The sequence below is a fragment of the Myotis yumanensis genome, unplaced genomic scaffold (assembly GCF_028538775.1).
Source record: "Myotis yumanensis isolate MYYU_CA2020_CCGP unplaced genomic scaffold, mMyoYum1.0.hap1 SCAF_1, whole genome shotgun sequence".
In the NCBI taxonomy this organism is placed as follows: domain Eukaryota; kingdom Metazoa; phylum Chordata; class Mammalia; order Chiroptera; family Vespertilionidae; genus Myotis; species Myotis yumanensis.
This window is the reverse complement of record NW_027223752.1, coordinates 160,774,769-160,795,824: the sequence shown is the minus strand read 5'-3', so window position 1 is coordinate 160,795,824 and position 21,056 is coordinate 160,774,769. Positions and strand designations below refer to the sequence as shown.

Sequence of the window (21,056 nt, the reverse complement as noted above, 5' to 3'; positions counted from 1 at the left end):
CTGCCTCCTGAATGCCCTCTACTGGGGATGGAGCCTTCAACTGCCCATTTGCCCTGACCGGGAATCCAACTGGGACCTCCTGGTTCATAGGTCAATGTTTAACCACTGGGCAAAACCTGTTAGAATTAAATTTTTAATTAATTTTTTCTTTATTGATTAAGGTATTACGTATGTTCCTTATCCTCCCATTGCCCCCACACCTCCCTGCTCATGCCCTAACCCCCCTCAAGTCTCTGAATCCATTGGTTATGCTTATATGCATGCATACAAGTCCTTTGGTTGATCTCTCCCCTTACCCCCACCCTACCATGCCTTCCCTCTGAGGTTTTACGGTCTGATCGATGCTTCTCTGTCTCTGGATCTGTTTTTGTTCATCAGTTTATGTTGTTCATTATATTCCACAAATGAGTGAGATCATGTGATATTTATCTTTATCCAACTGACTTATTTCACTTAGCAAACTGCTCTCCAGGTCCATCCATGCTGTTGCAAATGGTAAGAGTTCCTTCCTTTTTACAGCAGCATAGTATTCGTATGTGTAGATGTGCCAAAGTTTTTTTTAATTCACTCATCTGCTGATGGGCACTTAGGCTGTTTCCAAATATTAGCTATGGTAAATTGTGCTGCTATGAACAGAGGGGTGCATATATCCTTTCTGATGGGTGTTTCTTTTTTCTTGGGATATATTCCTAGAAGTGTAATCACTGGGTCAAATGGGAGTTCCATTTTTAGTTTTTTGAGGAAACTCCATACTGTTCTCCACAGTGGCTGCACCAGTCTGCAATCCCACCAGCAGTGCACGAGGGTTCCTTTTTCTCTGCATCCTTACCAGCACTTGTCATTTGTTAATTTGTTTATGATAGCCATTCTGACAGGTGTGAGATGATACCTCATTGTCGTTTTGATTTGCATCTCTTGGATGATTAGTGACTTTGAGCATGTTTTCATATGCCTCTTGGCCTTCTGTATGTCCTCTTTCAAAAAGTATCTATGTAGGTCCATTGCCCATTTTTTTTATTGGGTTGTTTATCTTCCTTTCGTTAAGTTATATGAGTTCCCTGTAAATGTTGGACATTAAACCCTTTTCATATTTAACGTTGGCAAATATGTTCTCCCATGCAGTGAACCTAGTTCTTGTTTTGGTGATGGTTTCTTTTGCTGTGCAGAATCTTTTTATTTTAATGTAGTCCCATTTGTTCATTTTCTCTTTAGTTTCCATTGCCCTAGGAGCAGTATCGGTGAAGATATTGCTTTTGCATATGTCTGAGATTTTGCTGTTCATGGATTCCTCTAATATTTTTTATGGTTTCCCATCTTATATTTAAGTCCTTTATCGATTTTGAGTTTATTTTTGTGTATGGTGTAAGTTGGTGATCTGGTTTCATTTTTTTGGATGTGTCTGTCCAATTTTCCCAACACCATTTATTGAAGAGACTATCTTGACTCCATTGTAAGTTCTTGCCTCCTTTGTCAAATATTAATTGAGCATAGTGGTTTGGGTTGATTTCTGGGTGCTCTATTTTATTCCATTGGTCTATATGTCTGTTCTTGTGCCAGTACCAAGCAGTTTTGAGAACAGTGGTTTTGTAATACAGTTTGATATCTGATATTGAGATCCCTCCTACTTTGTTCTTTTTTCATAGGATTGTTGCAGCTATTCTGGGACATTTTTTATTCCAGATGAATTTTTAGAGTGTTTGTTTTAGGTTTATAAATATGCTGTTGGCATTTTAATTGGGATTGCATTGAGTCTATAGATTGCTTTGGGTAGTATGGACATTTTAATGATGTTGATCCTATCAATCCATGAACACAGTATGTTCTTCTATCTGTTTATGTCTCCTCTATCTCTTTTTTTTCAGTGTCCTGTAGTTTTCTGAGTAGAGGTCTTTTACTTCCTTAGTTAAGTTTATTCCTGGGTATCTTAATTTTTTTGTTTTGGTACAATGGTAAATGAGATTGTTTTTTTAATCTATCTTTCTGTAAGTTCACTATTGATGTATAAAAATGTCATAGATTTCTGGGTATTAATTTTTTACCCCGCTACATTGCCAAATTCATTTCTTAAGTCTAATATTTTTTTTCATGGAGTCTTTAGGGTTTTCTACATACAATATCATGTCATCTAAGAATAATGACAGTTTTACATCTTCTTTTCCAATTTGGATACCTTTTGTTTCATCTTCTTGTCTAATTGCTAAGGCTAGCACTTCCAGTACTATGTCAAACAGGAGTGGCGAAAGTAGGCATCCCTGTCTTGTTCCTCTTCTGAGGTGAAATGGTTTTAGTTTTTGCCCATTGAATATGATGTTGGCTGTAGGTTTGTCATATAAGGCTTTTATTATGTTGAGATATGGTCCCTCTATTCACACTTTGCTAAGAGTATTTATCAAGAAGGGTGTTGGATTTTGTCAAATTCTTTTTCTGCATCAAATAATATGACTATGTGATTTTTATCTCTCAATATTTTTATGTGATGTATCATGTTTATTGATTTGCAGATATTGTACCATCCTTGCATCCCCAGGATAAATCCTAGTTGGTCATGGTGTATGATCTTTCTGAATTAGTACTGGTTCCAATTTGCTATAATTTTGTTGAGGATTTTGGCATATATGATCATGAGGGATGTTGGTCTGTAATTCTCTTTCTTTGTTTTTTTTTTTTTTTTTATCTGGTTTTGTTATTAGGGTAATGCTGGCTTCATAGAATGAGCTTGGAAGTGTTCCTTCCTCTGGAATTTTTTGGAATAGTCTTAGGAGGATAGGTTTTAGTTCTCCTTTGAATGTTTGGTAAAACTCCTGTGAAGCTGTCTTGCCCTGGGTTTTTGTTTGCTGGAAGCTTTTTGATGACTGCTTCGATTTCTTCCATAGTTATCAGCCTATTGAGATTTTTAGATTCTTCCTGATTGAGTTTTGGAACATTTTATTTTTCTAGGAATATGTCCATTTACACTAGGTTGTCTAGTTTGTTGGAATAGAGTTGTTCATAGTATTTTTTACAATTCTTTGTATTTCTGTGGGGTCTGTCGTTATTTTACCTCTTTCATTTCTGATTTTGTTTATTTGGGTCCTCTCTCTTTGCCTCTTGGTGAGCCTGGCTAGAGGTTCATTAATCTTATTTATCCTTTCGAAAAGCCAGCTGTTGGTTTCATTGATCTTCTGTATTGTTTTTTTGTTTGTTAGTTTTTGTTTTGTGTGTGTCTCTATGTCATTTATTTCTACTCTGATATTTATTATCTCCTTCCTTCTGCTAACTCTGGGCTTTTCTTGTTGCTCTCTTTCTAATTCTTTAAGTTGTAGAGTTAGATAATTTATTACCATTTTTTTTTCTTGTTTTTTGAGATAGGCCTGTAGAGCTATAAACTTCCCTCTCAGGACTGTTTTCACTGTGTTCCATAAATTTTGGATTGTTGTTTCTTCATTGTCATTCATTTCCATGATGTGTTTAATTTCTTCTTTGATCCCTTTGTTAACCCAATCATTGTTTAATGGCATGCTATTCAGCTTCCAAGTGTTTGAATTTTTTGATTGTTTTTATTGTTCTTTATTTCTAATATTATGCCATTGTGGTCTGAGAAGATGCTTGATATGATTACAATCTTCTTGAATTTGGAGAGACTCTGCCTGCGAACCAATATGTGGTCTATTTTTGAACATGTCCCATGTACATTTGAGAAGAATGTATATTCCGTGGCTTTGGGATGAAATGTTCTGAAGATGTCAATTAAGTCCATACAATCTAGTGAGTCATTTAGGATTGCTGTTTCTTTGCTGATTTTTTTGTGTAGATGATTTATCCAGTGATGTCAGTGGGCAATTAAAGTCCCCTACAATGATTGCATTGTTGTCAATCTCTCCTTTGATATCTTCCAGGAGTTTTTCTTATGTATTTGGGTGTTCCTGCATTAGGTGCACATATGTTTACCAGGGTTATAAACTCTTGTTGTATCAATCCCTTTAGTATTATGTAGTGACTTTCCTTATCTCTTGTTATGGCCTTTGCTTTGAGGTATATTTTGTCAGATATAAGTATTGCTACCCCAGATTTTTTTTTTTTTTCCATTTGCCTGGAAGATATTTTTCTATCTTTTCACTTTCAGTCCATGTGAGTCCATGTTCTGAGGTGGGTCTCTTGTAGACAGCATATATATGGTTTATGTTTTATTATCCATTCAGCCACTTGATGTCTTTAGATTGGAGCATTAAGCCATTTACATTTAAAGTTATTATTGATAGGTACTTGTTTGTAGCCATTTTTATTTTTTGCGCCTGTGTTCCTTCTCTATTTTTTTCTTCTTTTTACACCAGTCCCTTTAGCATTTCTTGCATTGCTGGCTTGGTATTGACAAACTCCACTACCCTTTTTTTGTCTGTGAAGTTTCTTATTTTCCCTTCAATTTTGAATAATAGCCTTTCTAGATAGAGTATTCTTGGATTCAGTCCCTTGCTTTGCATCACTTTGTTAAGTTACTTCCATTCCTTTTTGGCCTGATGTGTTTCTGTTGAGAAATCATTTGATAATCTAATGAGAGATCCCTTGTATGTAACTTTCTGTCTCTCTCTCTTGAAGCCTTTAAGATTCTGTCTTTGTCCTGAATGTTTGCCATTGTAATTACAATGTGTCTTGTTATGGGTCTTTTCAGGCTCATCTTGTTTGACACTCTTCTGTGCTTGTGTGACTTTTTTTCCCCCAAATCAGGGAAGTTTTCTGACATTTCTTCAAATAGGTTTTATAACCCTTGTTCATCTTCTTGTCATTCTGGCACCCCTATTATTTGTATTTTGATTTATTTCATGTTGTCCCAAAGCTCTCTTAGGCTCTCCCCATCTTTTTTATTGTTTTCTCCAATTCTAGTTTAGTTTGGGTGTGTTTTGCTTTATCTTCTAATTCACTAATTTAGTCCTTCACTTCTCCTAGTATACTGTTAAAACTTTCCATAGTGTTTTTTATTGTAGCTATGTCACTCTTTATTTCCTTTTGATTCTTATATAAGTTGATTTTTTTCATCCATCAGGTTTATGAATTGTATGACCCTTATTCTGAATTCTTTTTCTGACATAGTGCTTGCCTCTATTTCACTTACCTCCTTTTCTGGTGATTCCTCCTTTTATTTCCTTTGGGGGGTTTCTTTGTCTCCCCATTTTTGCTCTCACCGAAGGATCTAGGTGTTCAGTTGTGTGGGGGCTGCTCCATTGGCAGCAGTGGCTACTCAGGCAGTGGTTGTTCCTCAGATGGTCACAGCAGCAGCTGCTCCTCAGTTGGTGGCAGCTCCTTGGATGGGTGTTGCTTGTGCAGCTGCTCATGCAGCTGCTTGCATCAGTGGTGGCTCCACTGGCTGGCAGGGGTGGGCTGCTTGGTGTGGCTGCTGCTCCTAGGACAGGGGCAAGCTGCTCATGCAGCTGTTGGTCTTTGGATGGGGGTGGGCTGCTTGCAGCTGTTGCTCCTTGGACTGGGACAGACTGCACACAACTTCTGATCCTTGGATGGCAGTGGGCTGCATGTGCAGCTGCTGCTCCTCAGACAGGGGTTGGCAGCTCATGCGGCTGCTTCTCCTCAGAAAGAAGTGGGTTGCTCACATGGCTGCTGCTCAAGTGGTTGTGGCACCCTGGACTAAAGCCTTTGGGTCGGCCAGAGGTGAGTGCACTTCAGAACTCACAGGAGTCAGTGGCTAGAGTGGCTGGAGTCTTGGTGTTCATGGGACTGCAGCCAAGGCGGCAGGTCCCTGGCGGGGGTGGCTCTAGAGTCCCAGGTGGTGTCTTAGGGCACCCTGGGTGGAGATGAGGCTGGGCTCCCAGTCACAGCAGCTCTCCCCTTCAAGAAGGCGTGGCCTCTGAAGTAGCCTGGGACTACTTTGGGACTGTTTGCAATCATTGCAAAGGCTGCCTGGCTAGGAGAGCCCAGTCCCCTTGCCCCTGAAAGTCCTGCAGGATCTAACAGTCCTTCACTCACAAACACACACATACACCCCACATGTCCACACACTCCCCTTATGCTCCCTCACTTACTCATGCTCTCTCCCTCACTGCTGCCATCTTCCTGCCTCTGTAGTTGCATCTGGAGTATTATTGATGCGTTTGTGGACGGAGTCTCCTCTCTGGGTGTCTGGTTATGTGGCTCACTCTCTACTACATTGACCAAACAAGATAGAATGCAACTAGACAAGACATGACAGAAAGGGAAAAAACACAAATGTACTCGCGACACCTATAACCCCAATATAAGTGATCACCAGAGAAAAGAGAATTAGGGGAGAGAAAAGAGAGCACAAATGATATCAAGGAGAGAAAAAATCGTAAGAGAGAAAATAAAAAGAAGAAAAAGGAGAAAAAAGAAAAAATATATATATATATTCACAGAACAAACAGATAAACCAACAAATGTAAACACCAAGCACCCAGAAGAAGAGGGTGGGGGCAGAATCTGTAGAGGCCGAGCTTATATACAGAAAGTAAGGTTAAGGAATTGGATGTATATGGGGAGGACCTCAGTTCAGTACAGAGGAAGTAGAAAGAGGATCAGTGGATAAGAAGAAAGAGAAAGAGAAAGAAAAAAAAATAATTAAAAAATTAATAGGATAAAATTATAAGAATAGAATGATGAAAAAATAATTTGAAAAGAAATAAAAACATGAACAAACAAAAAAAGGAAAATAAAAGAAAAAAGAAAAAAGGAGATAAAAATGAAAAAGTGAAGTGTCATTCATTTCTGCCGAGTTTTTTTTTTTAAATATATTTTACTGATTTTTTACAGAGAGGAAGGAAGAGGGATAGAGAGTTAGAAACATCGATGAGAGAGAAACATCGATCAGCTGCCTCCTGCACACTCCCTACTGGGGATGTTCCCGCAGCCAAGGTACATGCCCTTCACTGGAATCGAACCTGGGACCCTTGAGTCCGCAGGCCGATGCTCTATCCACTGAGCCAAACCGGTTAGTGCTCTGCTGAGTTTTAATGCCCTATTGGGGTTGGTTTAAGATCTCCTCTTCTGTACTTTCTGCTACTTCTCAGTTTCCTGTTAGATTGTTGAAGGTCCAAGCAGTCCACCGCTCCTCTGTTTGTATCTATCTCCACAGCCTTGACTGCCAGCAGGGGGTCCAATCTTCCCACTTAGCCTGTCTGCCCACTTTCAATCTTAATCTCTCGAGCAGCTGTTTCTGACAGGGTTAAGTTGGGTAGGTTGCTGTATGGCTTTCCAGGACTGAATGACCTCTCTTCAGGCCAGTCCCTGAGGGCTCTCAGGGACTATTCAGATTTTTGTGTGTGTGTCCTTTGTAACACTCAGGATGTAAACTAGGTGTGGCTATATTGGTTGCCTGGAGACTGCAGGGAGGGGCTATCTCTTCAGGAGAAAATGGCTGCTTAGGTCCCGCGTGTCAGGTATGTCTCATTGTCAGACTCCCGGCCACCGCTCCTCGACCTGCTCTTCTCCCCAGCCTCTCCCCAGACTCCACAAGTCCACATCTCTACCTGCACCTTAGCCCCAGGTGAGTGTATTTGAAAGGTCCTATGAACTGGGTTTAGCGAATAAAAACAAAGACCAAAAAGAGAGGAAAGAGCTGCACCACTGTAAGTTTCTCTCACCCCAGCATGGCGTGGTTTGGGCAGTTGTTCAGGCTGCTCCCTCTGGGCTTAGCCTCTCACAGCTGTGGGCTTACTTAGATCTAGAATCCCCTGCCATCAGCAGCCCTACAGACTTCTTTTCCACAGTCAGAAGTTACGCCTGTCCCAAGGGATGTAGCCTCGGTGCCATGTGGCTTCCTTCTGACCCTCTGGCTTGAAGGTCTCACAATTCTACCTAGTCTAGATCCCTGATTTTACCATTCTCCAGGCATCCTCTGACTTTCCTGGCTGCGAATTGTCTCACCAGCTGTGTCTACTTTGTCAATTCTGGGTGGATGTTATTTGATTTAGTTTCTCCTTCTATCTGCTCTGGGATAAGGCTTGGGACATGTCTGCCTATTCCACTGTCATTTTGTCTCTCTAGAATTAATTTCTAATTTTAACTCAAACTATTCCCTTTCCCTGATAATACAAAAAAAAAAAAAAAAAAAAAGGAATGATTAGGTCAGCCAACACCATTATGTTTTGGAATCCAAGTCCATTGCATTTGTTTTGAATTGCTTCCATTTCCCCGTGGAGGGTTCAAAAACTCCAGACACTGTTGCTTGATTAAACAGAGAATTTTAATGGCTCACTTCTTAGCTGACAGTACAGTTTCTTGGAGTTAGGTGGGGCATTCTGACTAGTTTTAGCCAATCAACCAGAACAGAAGGACACCTGCTTGTCTGGCCCTCAGCTTTCTCTTCTCATGTTATGATGATCAAGCTGAAACAAAAGAGGATGGGGCATCTGTCAGTCAGGTCCTTCAAAGACTGTGTGGAGCAAACAGTGCCATGGGCCTTTGGCATGTGTTGAGGGAGGTACTCACCCCATTGTGTCACACCATGGTGACTTTATCACTGCAACTTCCCCTAATCATAACTGACAGGCACATTGAGTGTGGGTGTGTGAGCGATTCTGTGAATTTCTGTGTGCCTGTGGGCGGTGAGGTCTGCTTGTGCAGAGTGGAACAAAATCTCAAGATTAGAAAGGAAGCTGGAGGAAAGGGTTTGCTCTACAGAATCAACCACTAGACACCATCTAGACAGACTGAGATGACTATATGCAAAATGACAGGTCAACTGGAATGGTTCTCAGAGGTGTCAGGCCACTGGTTGCTATGGTTCACGTTAAAAAAATTAAAATATTTTATAAAATAATGTTTAAAAAGGACTTTATCAGAACAAACACAGTCTTTATTGTAGCAAATGTCTGATTATCAGAATAGGCAATCTTGGGAACCAGAGTTTTGAAAATGTATTTTTTTTAAACTTCCACTATAGCTAGAAAAATGATGTAGGTAAGAGATAGTTCCAGGTCCTGTGTTTCATAACTAGGCTAAAAGAAACACATAAATTGATAGTTAACAAACCAGGGAAGTGTGTGCAAATACCACGTACTATTAGAGGAATTCAGTGGACTCATGGAAACACAGTAGGCAAATAACATGGAAGAATTTGCAGGGAAAGTGATGATTGGTGACTCCTGCAGCTCCACCTGTCCAGGGTATGATCCACATCTCCATAACCAACATAATGCATGGGAGATTGAGAGTTTCAGCATGGAAAGGTAAAGAGGAAACACACGGGACACTTGTGCAACCTATATAGAACTCCTCAGTGAACATCTGTATTTGGGGCTCCTTAAACCTAGGAATGGGCCGCAATTGCATGCCCTGAGTTGTGACTTTTGTAAGTCCACAAGCCTGAAGCAAATCCATTGGACTTTCTGTTTTTAAAATCATAAGTATATATGGCTGTAGGCAAGGAGTGGAGACCTGAATATATCCTTCTTGAGTTACTGATGATTGCAAGTTAGCATGTTTTATGACCTTTTTAGTTGAAAGAAAACCTTTTCTGTTGTTTCTTTTCTATTTGCTTTGAGCCCATCTTGACATATTTCATTTCCAAATGTTTTACTGATGTTTTTCCTAACACTTGTATTTTATAAATGATTGTTTCAACTCAAAAATAGTAAAAGATAGATAATCATGTTAACATATTGTGTTGTCTAATTCCATGCCTGAGGCATGCCATCATGCAATTATTCTGGTTTCACAAATCAGTATTTACCTTCTGTTCCATTTACAGATATACATTTGGTAGGACATCCTAATTGGAAATGTCAAGATTTTTCAATCTAATTAGTATAATTGCTTAGACAAGAGCAGCAGAAGTATTTATTTTTTTAATATAAATTTATTTACTTGATTGCCAAAAAGGCTATTGTTGATTATGTTGTCTAGGCAACCACAAGAGTGGTGGTTGTCAAGATTCTGAGTCTCTTGACATATAGAAGCATCTTCTGAAGATGAAACCCTGAGAAAAATGCCACACCTTGTCAAAGATCACTCCTGCAGCTCTATCCCGCTGGCCTGAAGCTGCAGGAGTGAATGCCCCTAACATGAAGGATTTTATGTTTTTTTTTTCTTATATAATTTACTCCAAAAATTTGTAAACTTAGACTTCAGATTTTTCTGCTCTGATTGTGAGTCCAATCATGCTTGGGTCAATCTCTGCTTAAACTATGTTTAAACTCAGATGGACCTTAAGTTTGAATGTCCAACATAGCTCAGAATCCATTGACCTCCATGCTGCCCATGGCACTAGAAAAGATGGACATCATATGCATGTTTTATTTTGGGGGAGAATGCAGAAAATTCAAGTAGACTGTTAAAGTGAAACTATGTTATGAGAACTTTATTTCAAAATTGCCAGTAATGTGACAGAAATTCACTAGGAAAATTTTTCTGTAAATGATTTAGTTTTAGAAACAAACTTATAAAACAATGTCTGACTGTACATTTTCTTATCAACTGCCATCGGCCTGGAATTGCAGAGACAAGAAGTGTTAGGCACTTTTAATATTTTATTCCATTGATCTAATCAGGGAAGCCAGTGACGAAAAGTGAAGTAGGAAAACATATAGTGATGTATCTCAGACTAGAGTGGTGTGACTATTTGCTCCCAGTCCCATGAGAGGATCCCTCACCCCACCAGCTGTCTTGTGACCTGCAACTCCTCCCTGGAAGTGGAATACATCTCCTTGTTCCATTGTCATGCTGGCTGTGTGACCTTCTGGGAGTCTCTGTGATATTAAAACATACACTTAAACTATGATTGTCTGGTTTGTCTTGATCTTTAGTGTTTGTCATGAGAATAATGACTTCCAGATAAAGGATGCTTCTACCTGGTTCTGGATGAGAAGCCCAGCGGCAGATTGGCAGTCTGGGCCAGAGTGGCAGAACCACCCTGGCACATAGCCTATGTGTGATCCCAGTGAGCTCGGCAAGTCGTCTGTGGCAAGCCTCTGACATATTGGGTGGTCTGGGGCATTGACACAGCTGACTGTTTGTGTCCAGAGGCCTGTGGGATCCCCTCCTCCTCTTTGACTAGACTTCAGTCACTGCCAACTCTCAGTGCTTGCTTTTGCTTTTTAATGACTTTATAATCTTACACTCTAAGTCTTTCCCATGGTCTAACCTTAGCTCAGATCTCACTTTTTTTTTAAGCCAAGTTCTCTGCCTGTCTACTGGTTAGAAGAAAAAGAACTTATTTAACATTAGGTGACCTGAGTTAGAATCCAGGTCTGGCTTGTGACCCCTTCACCTGCCTTCAAGGTCTTTATCCCCAAAGTATGTATGCAAAGTTTAACTGGACCTTTTGTTGACTATACATGTGAGTTTTTTCCAACTGTAATGAATTTCCCTCATTCACCGAACCTCACATTTAATACCAGTAGTCAGAGAATAGCAAACTTAAATGAGACAACTCCATTTTTGCCATATTTTCCATTGTATTAGTCTGTCCATTCATAAATAATGTAAACACCTGAACCATGGGAAGATTTTCCTAATTATTTTCTCCCTTTGCAATTACAGGTCACCTACTGGGTGTGCCATTGTTGCTAGATTAATTGATTGATGAGACATGTGAGGCCATGAAAGCACAAGTACTGTATGAAGATATTAGTGGAGATAGGTTTTTCTGAATAATTTTCTACCCCTCATTCCTGTGCAGCTGAGAAGATAGCCATCATCATACTGTTCTCGAAAGCTGTAAGTTTTAACTGGAGACAAAGAAGGCAGGGGAAGGAAACACTGATCCAGGGCCAGCAACACCTCCAAGCATTAGAAATCTACCCAGTATTTAAAAGTAGAGAAATTAGAACAAATAAATTCATCTAGGTTGGAAGGTGGGGTTCACAACTTTGCTAAAGATCTGTCACAAATGTGTAATTCCAATGTATTCAGTAAGATCTGGTCAAGGTTTTATTAAGCTGGTGGTCCTTCACCACAGTTCAACAACTGGTCAACATAGTATTAAGATTAGTGGTCATTAAATAGCTTGCTTGTCATTAGGTAAATTTGGCTCCTCTGCACTTGAGTTCCCCTTGCATATACTGACTCACTGATAGCTAGTTATATGTCCTTTGTGGTCTGGTACATCTCAATTGTCCCTTTCCATTAAAAGCTCAGCATTTAAGGAAGGATTATATGTGGTAAATTTGGGCTATTCTATTTCTACTGTTTTCAAGTGTACTTTTCATTTTTTTACCATATAGTACAATTTTTTGCAATAGATATTCTGGAGCAACTCCATGAAATGACTTCTCTGGTGAGCTAAGAGTCTAAGATCTCAAGGACTAGACAATAATGAAAGAAGGGGGTTGTGCTCCACTGTAACATGAAGGTGTATGAAAAGAAACTTGGAAGAGCAGCTCTACAGATGTCCTACCAGCAGTCATTTCCAGTGTGGGCAGGTGGGACAAAAATGTAGGAACAGGGAGGAAGTCACTGGGCATTGGTAAGTGCAAGATAATGCAGAAGACTATAAATATCACTAATAACCAAATAGTATAAAATGAACTGGGAAAACAAGCAACAGTGATGCCTCTGCAATGCTGAGGAAGGGCCTGGAAAGGCTCACCTGCCAGTATGGTGGCTGAGAGGTGAACAGAGTCTACATCACATAGAGAATGAGGTCAAGAGCTATTGGAAGACCTGCACCAACAGTTAGTAAAGAGACCGACTATAACGTCAGAATTTGAGGTGAGGACTGCATGGTTTATCCTTCTTGTTAGAAAAGAATCATTGGAGAAATGGATAGTCAAGGTAGGTGAGAGGACGTCATGACTTCAACTTTCTGAAATCCATTTTACTTAGATTTAGCCCAGGTACTTGCATTTCACTTTTGAGGAAAAAGATTAAATCTGGGAGGCAATTCAAAGAGGTGTGCTGTATATTGTGTCCTCCCTGGGTTTGGTGGGTGGGAGATATGAAAATAGAGGTGGCCCTGGCCCCTGTTGTTGAAGATATTTGTGAACAAGAAGTCAACAGACCACCCCACAAACAAAGGCACAGATATCATCACCTTGAACAGGAAAACCTTTACCTGTGGCTGAAATGGGATCAGTGGGATCTTTATTTGAAGTTATTTAAGTTGTGCTGTTTTAAAATTTTGCAATTTGGCTGCAGAAACTTTTCTATTGTGACTTTTATATTTATAGAAAATTGAAATAAAGGGACATTCTGTATAAAGAATATACAGGAGTGGACAAAAGTATGTTTACAGCTGTTCATATAGAATATAATACAATCATCTAGCTACACTAATAATAGACAAATATGTAAATCGACCATACCTCTGTGACACCCCACAGCCAATCAGGAGAGAATATGCAAATTAGCAGGACAAAGATGGCTGCAGCCACAAGCCATCAGGAGGCTTGGGTCACCCCCAGCGATGGAGGAAGCCAAGCTTCCCTCCTGCCTGGGCTGGCCAGGCACCCAAGTGGGGACCCCCACCCTGAAGGGGGTGTGACCAGCCTGAAAACAGCCCTCAGCACCTCACCCAGGCTCGCCAGTGGGGACCCTCACCCCATGGGCATGTGGCTGGCCAATGCCCCGGAAAGTGGGCCTCAGCCCACAGGTGGTCATCCCCTAAGGGGCCCCAGACTGCAAGAGGGCACAGGCCGGGCTGAGGGACCCTCCCCACCCCCCCACCCCCCCGCCGAGTGCACAAATTTTTGTGCATTGGGCCTCTAGCCTAGAATTAAGATTGGAAATTGCCGGGACCGGTTTTGCTCAGTGGATAGAGCATCAGCCTGCAGACTGAAAGGTCCCAGGTTCGATTCCAGTCAAGGGCATGTACCTTGGTTGCGGGCACATCCCCAGTGGGGGGTGTGCAGGAGGCAGCTGATCGATGTTTCTCTCTCATTGATGTTTCTAACTCTCTATCTCTCTCCCTTCCTCTCTGTAAAAAATCAATAAAATATATTTTTTTAAAAAAAAGATTGGAAATTGTGTGTCAGAACAGAGAAGCCATGGTAAGGGCTAAGGAAGAAATAATAACTTTTATGGCACAAGTAGAAAACTTAAAGGTGTTTGTAGTAATAGACACAGCAAGTTTTATTCTCTGCCCAGAAATATACACACAAGACAAATTCCTGATGAGGGAGGTCTCCTGAAGGGCATGATGCTAAATGTCAGCTTTATATTAATTGTCACCACAAGGCACTCTCAGGTCCACAGTATCTTTCAGGCACACAGTTGGTGAATGTGCTTGGAAAGATCTCTGATTGAGATCTATGTATTGGTATACAAATTAGCATTTACTTTCTTCTAAAAATAGGAAGAAGACATTTTTAACAGGAAAAACAAAACAAAACAAAAAAACCTAGAATAAAATTTTGGAAGAAGCAATGCCCCTCTTCTTTTTTTAAAAAAAAAAATAGATTCTTTTTCTGGCTTTTTGAGACCATGCAAATGAACTAATTAGATGTATTAACATCCATTCCTGTTTTACACTAATTATATTTGTATTTTTATATAAAATTACCTTTAAAAATAAGCATAGCTCAGCGGTGCTCTGGGCAGAGGTGTGGCACATCCAAGCGTGAGAACGCAATCTGTCTTCCGTGCATTTCTGCAGAAAAGCAGGATGGCCTCTGGCTGCTCAAGGGCCTTTTCTGAAGAGTGTTTCTTTACCTTCCTTTTTAAAGGATGTTTTGGCAGGTTCACATTTCCGGCTGAGTGGTTCTGCTACCACGGTTCCCATCCAGGATTTGTTATTGAGTTCTGCTGTCTTACTCATCAGAACCAGGGTATTTTATGAGACTTATATTTGTCACTTTATGTTTTAGGAGTTCAGAATGGTATCAGATGAATAAATCTTTTCTAAAAGAAAAATAATACTTTATTTTTTTTTTGTCTCACCTACTGAGAAGAGAAACTACTTCCATGTTCTTTTCTCTAAGGAACTTGAACATCAATTTCTCATGCCATTTACCTGATATGCCCTACAGGGTTACATGATAGCACAGTGCCTGTCCAAAGGCAGTGCATATCCTATCTAATAATAGAGAAACATGGTAATTAACCATAACTTCGCTACCCTTCCCATTGGCTAATCAGCAAAATATGCAAATTAACTGCCAACCAAGATGGCCGCCGGCAGCCATGCAGCTTAAAGGAACAGGAGGCTTGGTTGCCCCAGCGATGGAGGAAGCCAAGGTTCCCCCCCTGCAGTCGCAGGGCTCTGAGCTCCTGAAGCAACAGCTCCAAAAGATACAATGTTTCAATTATAGAAGCTAAAAGATGGTGGTTAATTTGCATATGCAGGCTCCAAGCGGTGGAGTGAAGCCAAACAGCCCCGAAGCCACAGAACAGAGAGGCCTCACTGCCCAGGGATCAGCAGAGCCGAGAGGCCTCACCGCCTGGGGATCAGCAGAGCTGGGAGGCCTCCCTGCCCGGGATCAGCAAAGCCTGATGGAAGCCCTGTGTGTTTATGCACCCTGGGGGTGCAGAGGTCCCATCCTAGGCAGAGGCCAATGGCAAAACTTCCGACTCCAAGAAGTGGCCTGGGGGCTGGAAGGCGGCTCCTCTGACCTCAGTGCTGGAGTCCCACCGCTCCACCAGGAGAGGAGCAGAGAAAGGCCAGAGCCTCCCTCAAGGTGACCCGAAACCCCCACCCATACCAGGCAGGCTGCACGGTCTGTGCGGGGAAGACTCACCTCCAAGCCCAGCCGGTGGCCCTGCCACAGCCAAGGCACTCCTGGGTGCAGGCCCCAGTGGGACGCTGGGTGGCAGTGGGGGCGCCTTGAGTCATGGGCTCCTTGCCTGCCTTCCAAGGCTTCCTCCTGCTTCAGGGCCTCGCCCTCCACCGGACTCCTCCTCCCCAGCTCCCAGAGCAGAGGACCCACCTAGGGCGCTCCCCACTGGAGGAGGGGGTGAATGGAGCAGTGGGGACTCCCGGGTGAAGGGTCGCCCTGGGGAGGAGTCCCGACACCTCCACGCCCTGCTCCTGGAGCGCTTCCCAGGCCCTGAGCACAGCGTGGAGCCACGCAGGCCTGGAGGGCACAGGTGGGGGCGGGGGAACATGCGCTTGGTACAGCGGGTCGTGCTGGGGAGCCGCCTGCCTTCGGGCCCTCCTCCTGCTTCAGGGCCTTTCCCTCCTGGGTGCAGGCCCCAGTGGACACAGGGTGGTGGCGGGGGCGCAATGCCTCCTGGGCTCCTTGCCTGCCTTCCAAGGCTTCCTCCTGCTTCAGGGCCTAGCCCTCTGCCGGTCTCCTCCTCCCCAGTGCCCAGAGCAGCGGACCCACTGAGGGCGCTCCCGGCTGGCTGAGGGGGTGAATGGAGTGGCGGGGACTCCCGGGTGAAGGGTCGCCCTGGGGAGGAGTCCCGACACCTCCACGACCCGCTCCAGTTCAGCAACATCCCCAAGATCACGCGTCTGCACCGCGGGCTGTGGGGCAGCGTGATGGCCCCGATGGTGGAGAAGGCGCTGCGCACGCGGGGACTGCTGCAGCCCGGGACCTCCTCAAAGGCTTCAAGATGTTTGGCTCCCTCTTCAAGCCCTACATCCAGTACTGCATGGAGGAGGAGGGCTGCATGGAATACACGCACAGCCTGCTGCATGACAACGACCTCTTCCGGGCCTACGTGATGTGGGCAGAGAAGCACCAGCTGTGTCAGCGGCTGAAGCTGAGCGACATGCTCACCAAGCCCCACCAGCGGTTCGTCAAGTACCCGCTGCTGCTCAAGTCCGTGCTGAGGAAGATGGACGAGCCGCGTGCCAAGGAGGCCGTCATCACCATGATCAGCTCCGTGGAGCGCTTCATCCACCACGTGAATGCATGCATGCGGCAGCGACAGGAGCGGCAGCAGCTGGCGGCCGTGGTGAGCCGCATAGATGCCTATGAGGTGGTGGAGGGTAGCAATGATGAGGTGGACAAGCTCCTGAAGGAATTTCTGCACCTGGACCTGACCGCGCCCATCCCTGGTGCCTCCCCAGAGGAAACGCGTCAGCTGATGTTGGAGGGCAGCCTGAGGATGAAGGAGGGAAAGGACAGCAAGATAGATGTGTACTGCTTCCTCTTCACGGACCTACTCTTAGTGACCAAGGCAGTGAAGAAGGCTGAGGGGACCAGGGTCATCAGGCCACCACTGCTGGTGGACAAGATCGTGTGCTGGGAGCTGCGGGACCCTGGCTCCTTCCTCCTCATCTACCTAAACAAGTTCCACAGCGCCGTGGGGCCTACACGTTCCAGGCCAGCAGGCAGGCTCTGTGCCAGGGCTGGGTGGACTCCATTTACAATGCCCAGAACCAGTTGCAGCAGCTGCATGCGCAGGGGCACACGGGCAGCCAGCAGCACCTGCAGAGCCTGGAGGAAGAAGAGGAAGAGGAGGGTGGGGAGAGTAGCACTTCCGCTGCCAGCTCCCCCACCATCCTGCGCAAAAGCAGCAACAGCCTGGACTCCCAGCACTGCTCCTCAGATGCCTCCACAGAGACCCTGGCCATGGTGGTGCTGGAGCCCGGGGAGACGCTCTCCTCTCCCAAGTTCGAGGGCGGCCCCTTCAGCTCCCAGTCGGATGAGATGTCCCTCAGTACCACTGCCTCATCTGTCACACTGACCAGCGAGCTGCTGGCCCTGGGCCCCGGGACAGCAGCTCCTGCTCCATGGACTCCGACTATGGCACCCTCTCCTCCACCTCCTTGCAAGACTTTTCGACCACAGCCCCTGTGATGGAGCCAGCGCCCCGGCCCCTAGATTTACCACAGGCCCCTTCACCCCCCCCCTGCCCCCGCCTCCGCTGCCGCACCCCTGTCCAGCTGATGCCCCGCCTGCCCCACTTGCTCAAGTCCAAATCTGAGGCCAGCCTCCTGCAGCTGCTGGCAGGGGCCGCCACCCACGTGGCGCCCCAGCCCCCCGATGCAGCCTGTCGGAACTCTGCTTGGCTGCCACAGCCACCAGCGCATCAGGACCACCCTGCTGCTTAACTCCCAGGCCCTGAGCACAGTGTGGAGTCTCCATGCCTGGAGGGCGAGGGTCCGGGGCGGGTGCACGGTGCACGTGTGGCTGGTGCAGCGGGACTTGCTGAGGAGCCACCCGCCTTCCCGGGCGGGCCTCAGGCCCAGCGCCCAATGTGGAAAGGCCGCAGTGAGGCCACCAGGCCCTGAAGGCTGCCCTGAAAGTCACACAAAGACAACCTTCTACTGGGGGGCAGGCATGTGGTGCTCCGGGAAGATTCCGGAGGTAGGGAAGGAAGGTCATGGAAGGGAACAATTGCAAGCGGAGATCCCAAAGTTTCTGAAAGCAGAGGACCAGCTCTTTGCAAACCTGAACTCTGTATGGGCCTCTTTCTCGGCCCTGTGGAAGCGGTGGGAGACACAGGAGGAGGTGATGGACCAGGGCTGTGCCCAAGGAAGACTCGGAGGAAGCAACGTTTGGACAGGGCCAGGTGGAGCAGGCAGGTCCGTGCAGAGCCCAGTGGAGCGTAGCCAGACTCCAAGGCGACCACCAAGCCAGGCCCCAGGGAGAGGCGAGCAGATGACACTCCACTTGCTGGAGAAGACCATTAAGCAGAAAACTAAAGAAACCGATTTTACATCATTTCCCAGGTGGAGAACAGTTGGCATGTAAGGCCCTGACCAGTGCCCAGCCTCTCCTCTGTCAGTCTATCTCACTCTTAGGTACCATGTTCTTTGCTCTCTTAACTGCAACTCATTTTGAAACTAGATTGCTTTTAAAAGAAGACTAAATAAAGTTTCCCTTAAGTTATTTAGGCAGTGCTGGAGCTGCTGGGGCTGCTGGGGGCCTGATAGAAGACACAAACACGAAGGGGGGGAGGCTGTACCCAGCAGCCCCAAGGCCCACCACCTTGGTGCTGAGGCTGCTGAGGCCCTGATCAAAGACACAGATCCGAAGCCCCAGCACCCAGCAGCACCAAGCCCCGCCATCAAGGTGCTGGGGCTTCTGGGGGTATCAGAGACACAAACCCACAGGCCTGGCAACCAGCAGACCCAAGGCCTTCGTGGCAGTGCTAAGGAGCAGCAAGCTGAGCAGTAGGAAGCAGCAAGCAGGTGGGCAGTAAGGAGGGAGGGGTCCCGGACTGCGAGAGGGCACATGCTGGGCTAAGGGACCCCCCACCCATACCCAGTGCACGAAATTCGTGCACCCGGCCTCTAGTCCTATATAATAAAAGGTAATATGCAAATTGACCCTAACAGCAGAACGACTGGGAATGACTGTTCACTATGACACACACTGACCACCAGGGGGCAGACACACAATGCAGGAGCTGCCCCCTGGTGATCAGTACACTCCCACAAGGGGAGCTCTGCTCAGCCAAAAGCCAGGCTGACGGCTGCCAATACAGCGGTGGTGGTGGAAGCCTCTCCTGCCTCCTCACCAGCACTAAGGATGTCCGACTACAGCTTAGGCCTGCTCCCCGCTGGCATGTGGACATCCCCCGAGGGCTCCCAGGCTGCCAGAGGGATGTCTGACTGCCAGCTTAGGCCCAATCCCACAGGGAGCAGGCCTAATTCAGCAGGTGGTCATCCCCCAAGGGGTCCCAGACTGAGAGAGGGCACAGACCGGGCTGAGGGACCCCCCCGAGTGCACAAATTTTTGTGCATCAGGCCTCTAGTAAAATAATATGAAGAAAACTAGGTTTGACAAATAAGTATCTGCTTTGAATTTCCTCAAATGTCTGGTGTTGTGCTGGGCATCAGCTGAATGCATTCTTCCTGATTTCATTTGAGTCATATTCTAACTCACAACCTTTTCCAACTCCTCACACTGCCAGGAAATAAAATTTCATTTCACATTTACAGAGTCCATCATCCCATCAAGCAAAGCAAATACCGTGGCCTTTGTAAGAACAGATAATGCACAGATTTTCATGGACTTGAATCACATCATATTTCCTGCAACCTCCTGTCAGTGACCGGTCTCCGGTGATTGGTTGTAACATGCATTTAATCCTGCCCTTGGCACCAGCCACAGAGAGGAGAGTCCCTGCAGCATCCAGTTTCTTCAAGAACATGCAACTTAGAACAATAGGGAAACAGTTCAAATTTTTAGAAAAGATGTATATCAGGGCTTTAAAATTCTTAGTTCCAGAATTCTGTTATTATTAAAAGCAATAAATTTTCAAGACAACATAAAGCTGTAATCAAGACAGTGTGGTATTGGTGAAAGAATAGATAAATGTAATACTGGAACAGAATAGAGAGCTCCAGATAGACCCATGTAAATGCAGTCAACTGATCTTTAACCACAAAGTAAAGGCAATACAATGGAGCAAAGAATTATATATTTTTACACATGGTGCTGGAACTACTAGATATCCACAAGAAATGAATTTAGAGACAGTCCTAATCCTTCACAAAAATTAACTCATAACGAATCATAGACCTAAATGTAAAATGCAAAACTATGAAACTCCTGGGAGGTAACACAGAAGAAAACCTATATGAACTTGGGTATGGTGATGAATTATTAGATACAACATCAATGGCACCTTCATGAAAGGAAGAATTCATAAGCTGAGCTTCATTAAAATGAAAACCTATGCTCTGTGTCCTAACTTGTTTGGCTCAGTGGCTAGAGCATCAGCCTGCGGACTGAAGGGTCCCAGGTTTGATTCCGGTCAAGGGCATGTACCTTGGTTGTTGGCACATCCCTAGTGGGGGGTGTGCAGGAGGCAGCTGATTGATGTTTCTCTCTTCGATGTTTCTAACTCTCTATCCCTCTCCCTTCCTCTCTGTAAAAAAATCAATAAAATATAATAAAAAAAAGAAAATCTTATCCTCTGCAAAAGACGTTGTCAAGAGAATAAGAAGACATTTACAAAAGACAGGTCTGATAAAGGACTATTTTCCAAAACATACTAAAAACTCTTAAAACTACCTCATAAGAAAACAAAAACCTGATTAACAAATCATTGACACGTCACCAAAGAATATATTCATATGCAGCACATGAAAAGACGCTCCCATCATATGTCATTAGAGAAATGCAGATTTAAATAAATGAGATACCACTACAGGTCTATTAGAAATGTGAAGATCCTGAACAATGACAATACCAAATATGGGGGAAGATATGGAGCCACAAGAATTCTCAGTCATTGCTGGTGGGAATGCAAAATGGTGTAGCCACTTTGGAAGA

The 21,056-nt window shown here is 44.6% G+C and overlaps 1 pseudogene; it reads left to right on the top strand.

Moving 5' to 3' along the window:
* Nucleotides 1-5,579: 5,579 nt before the first annotated feature.
* Nucleotides 5,580-17,895, top strand: LOC139020712 (pleckstrin homology domain-containing family G member 5-like; annotated as a pseudogene).
* The last annotated feature ends 3,161 nt before the right edge of the window (nt 17,896-21,056 follow it).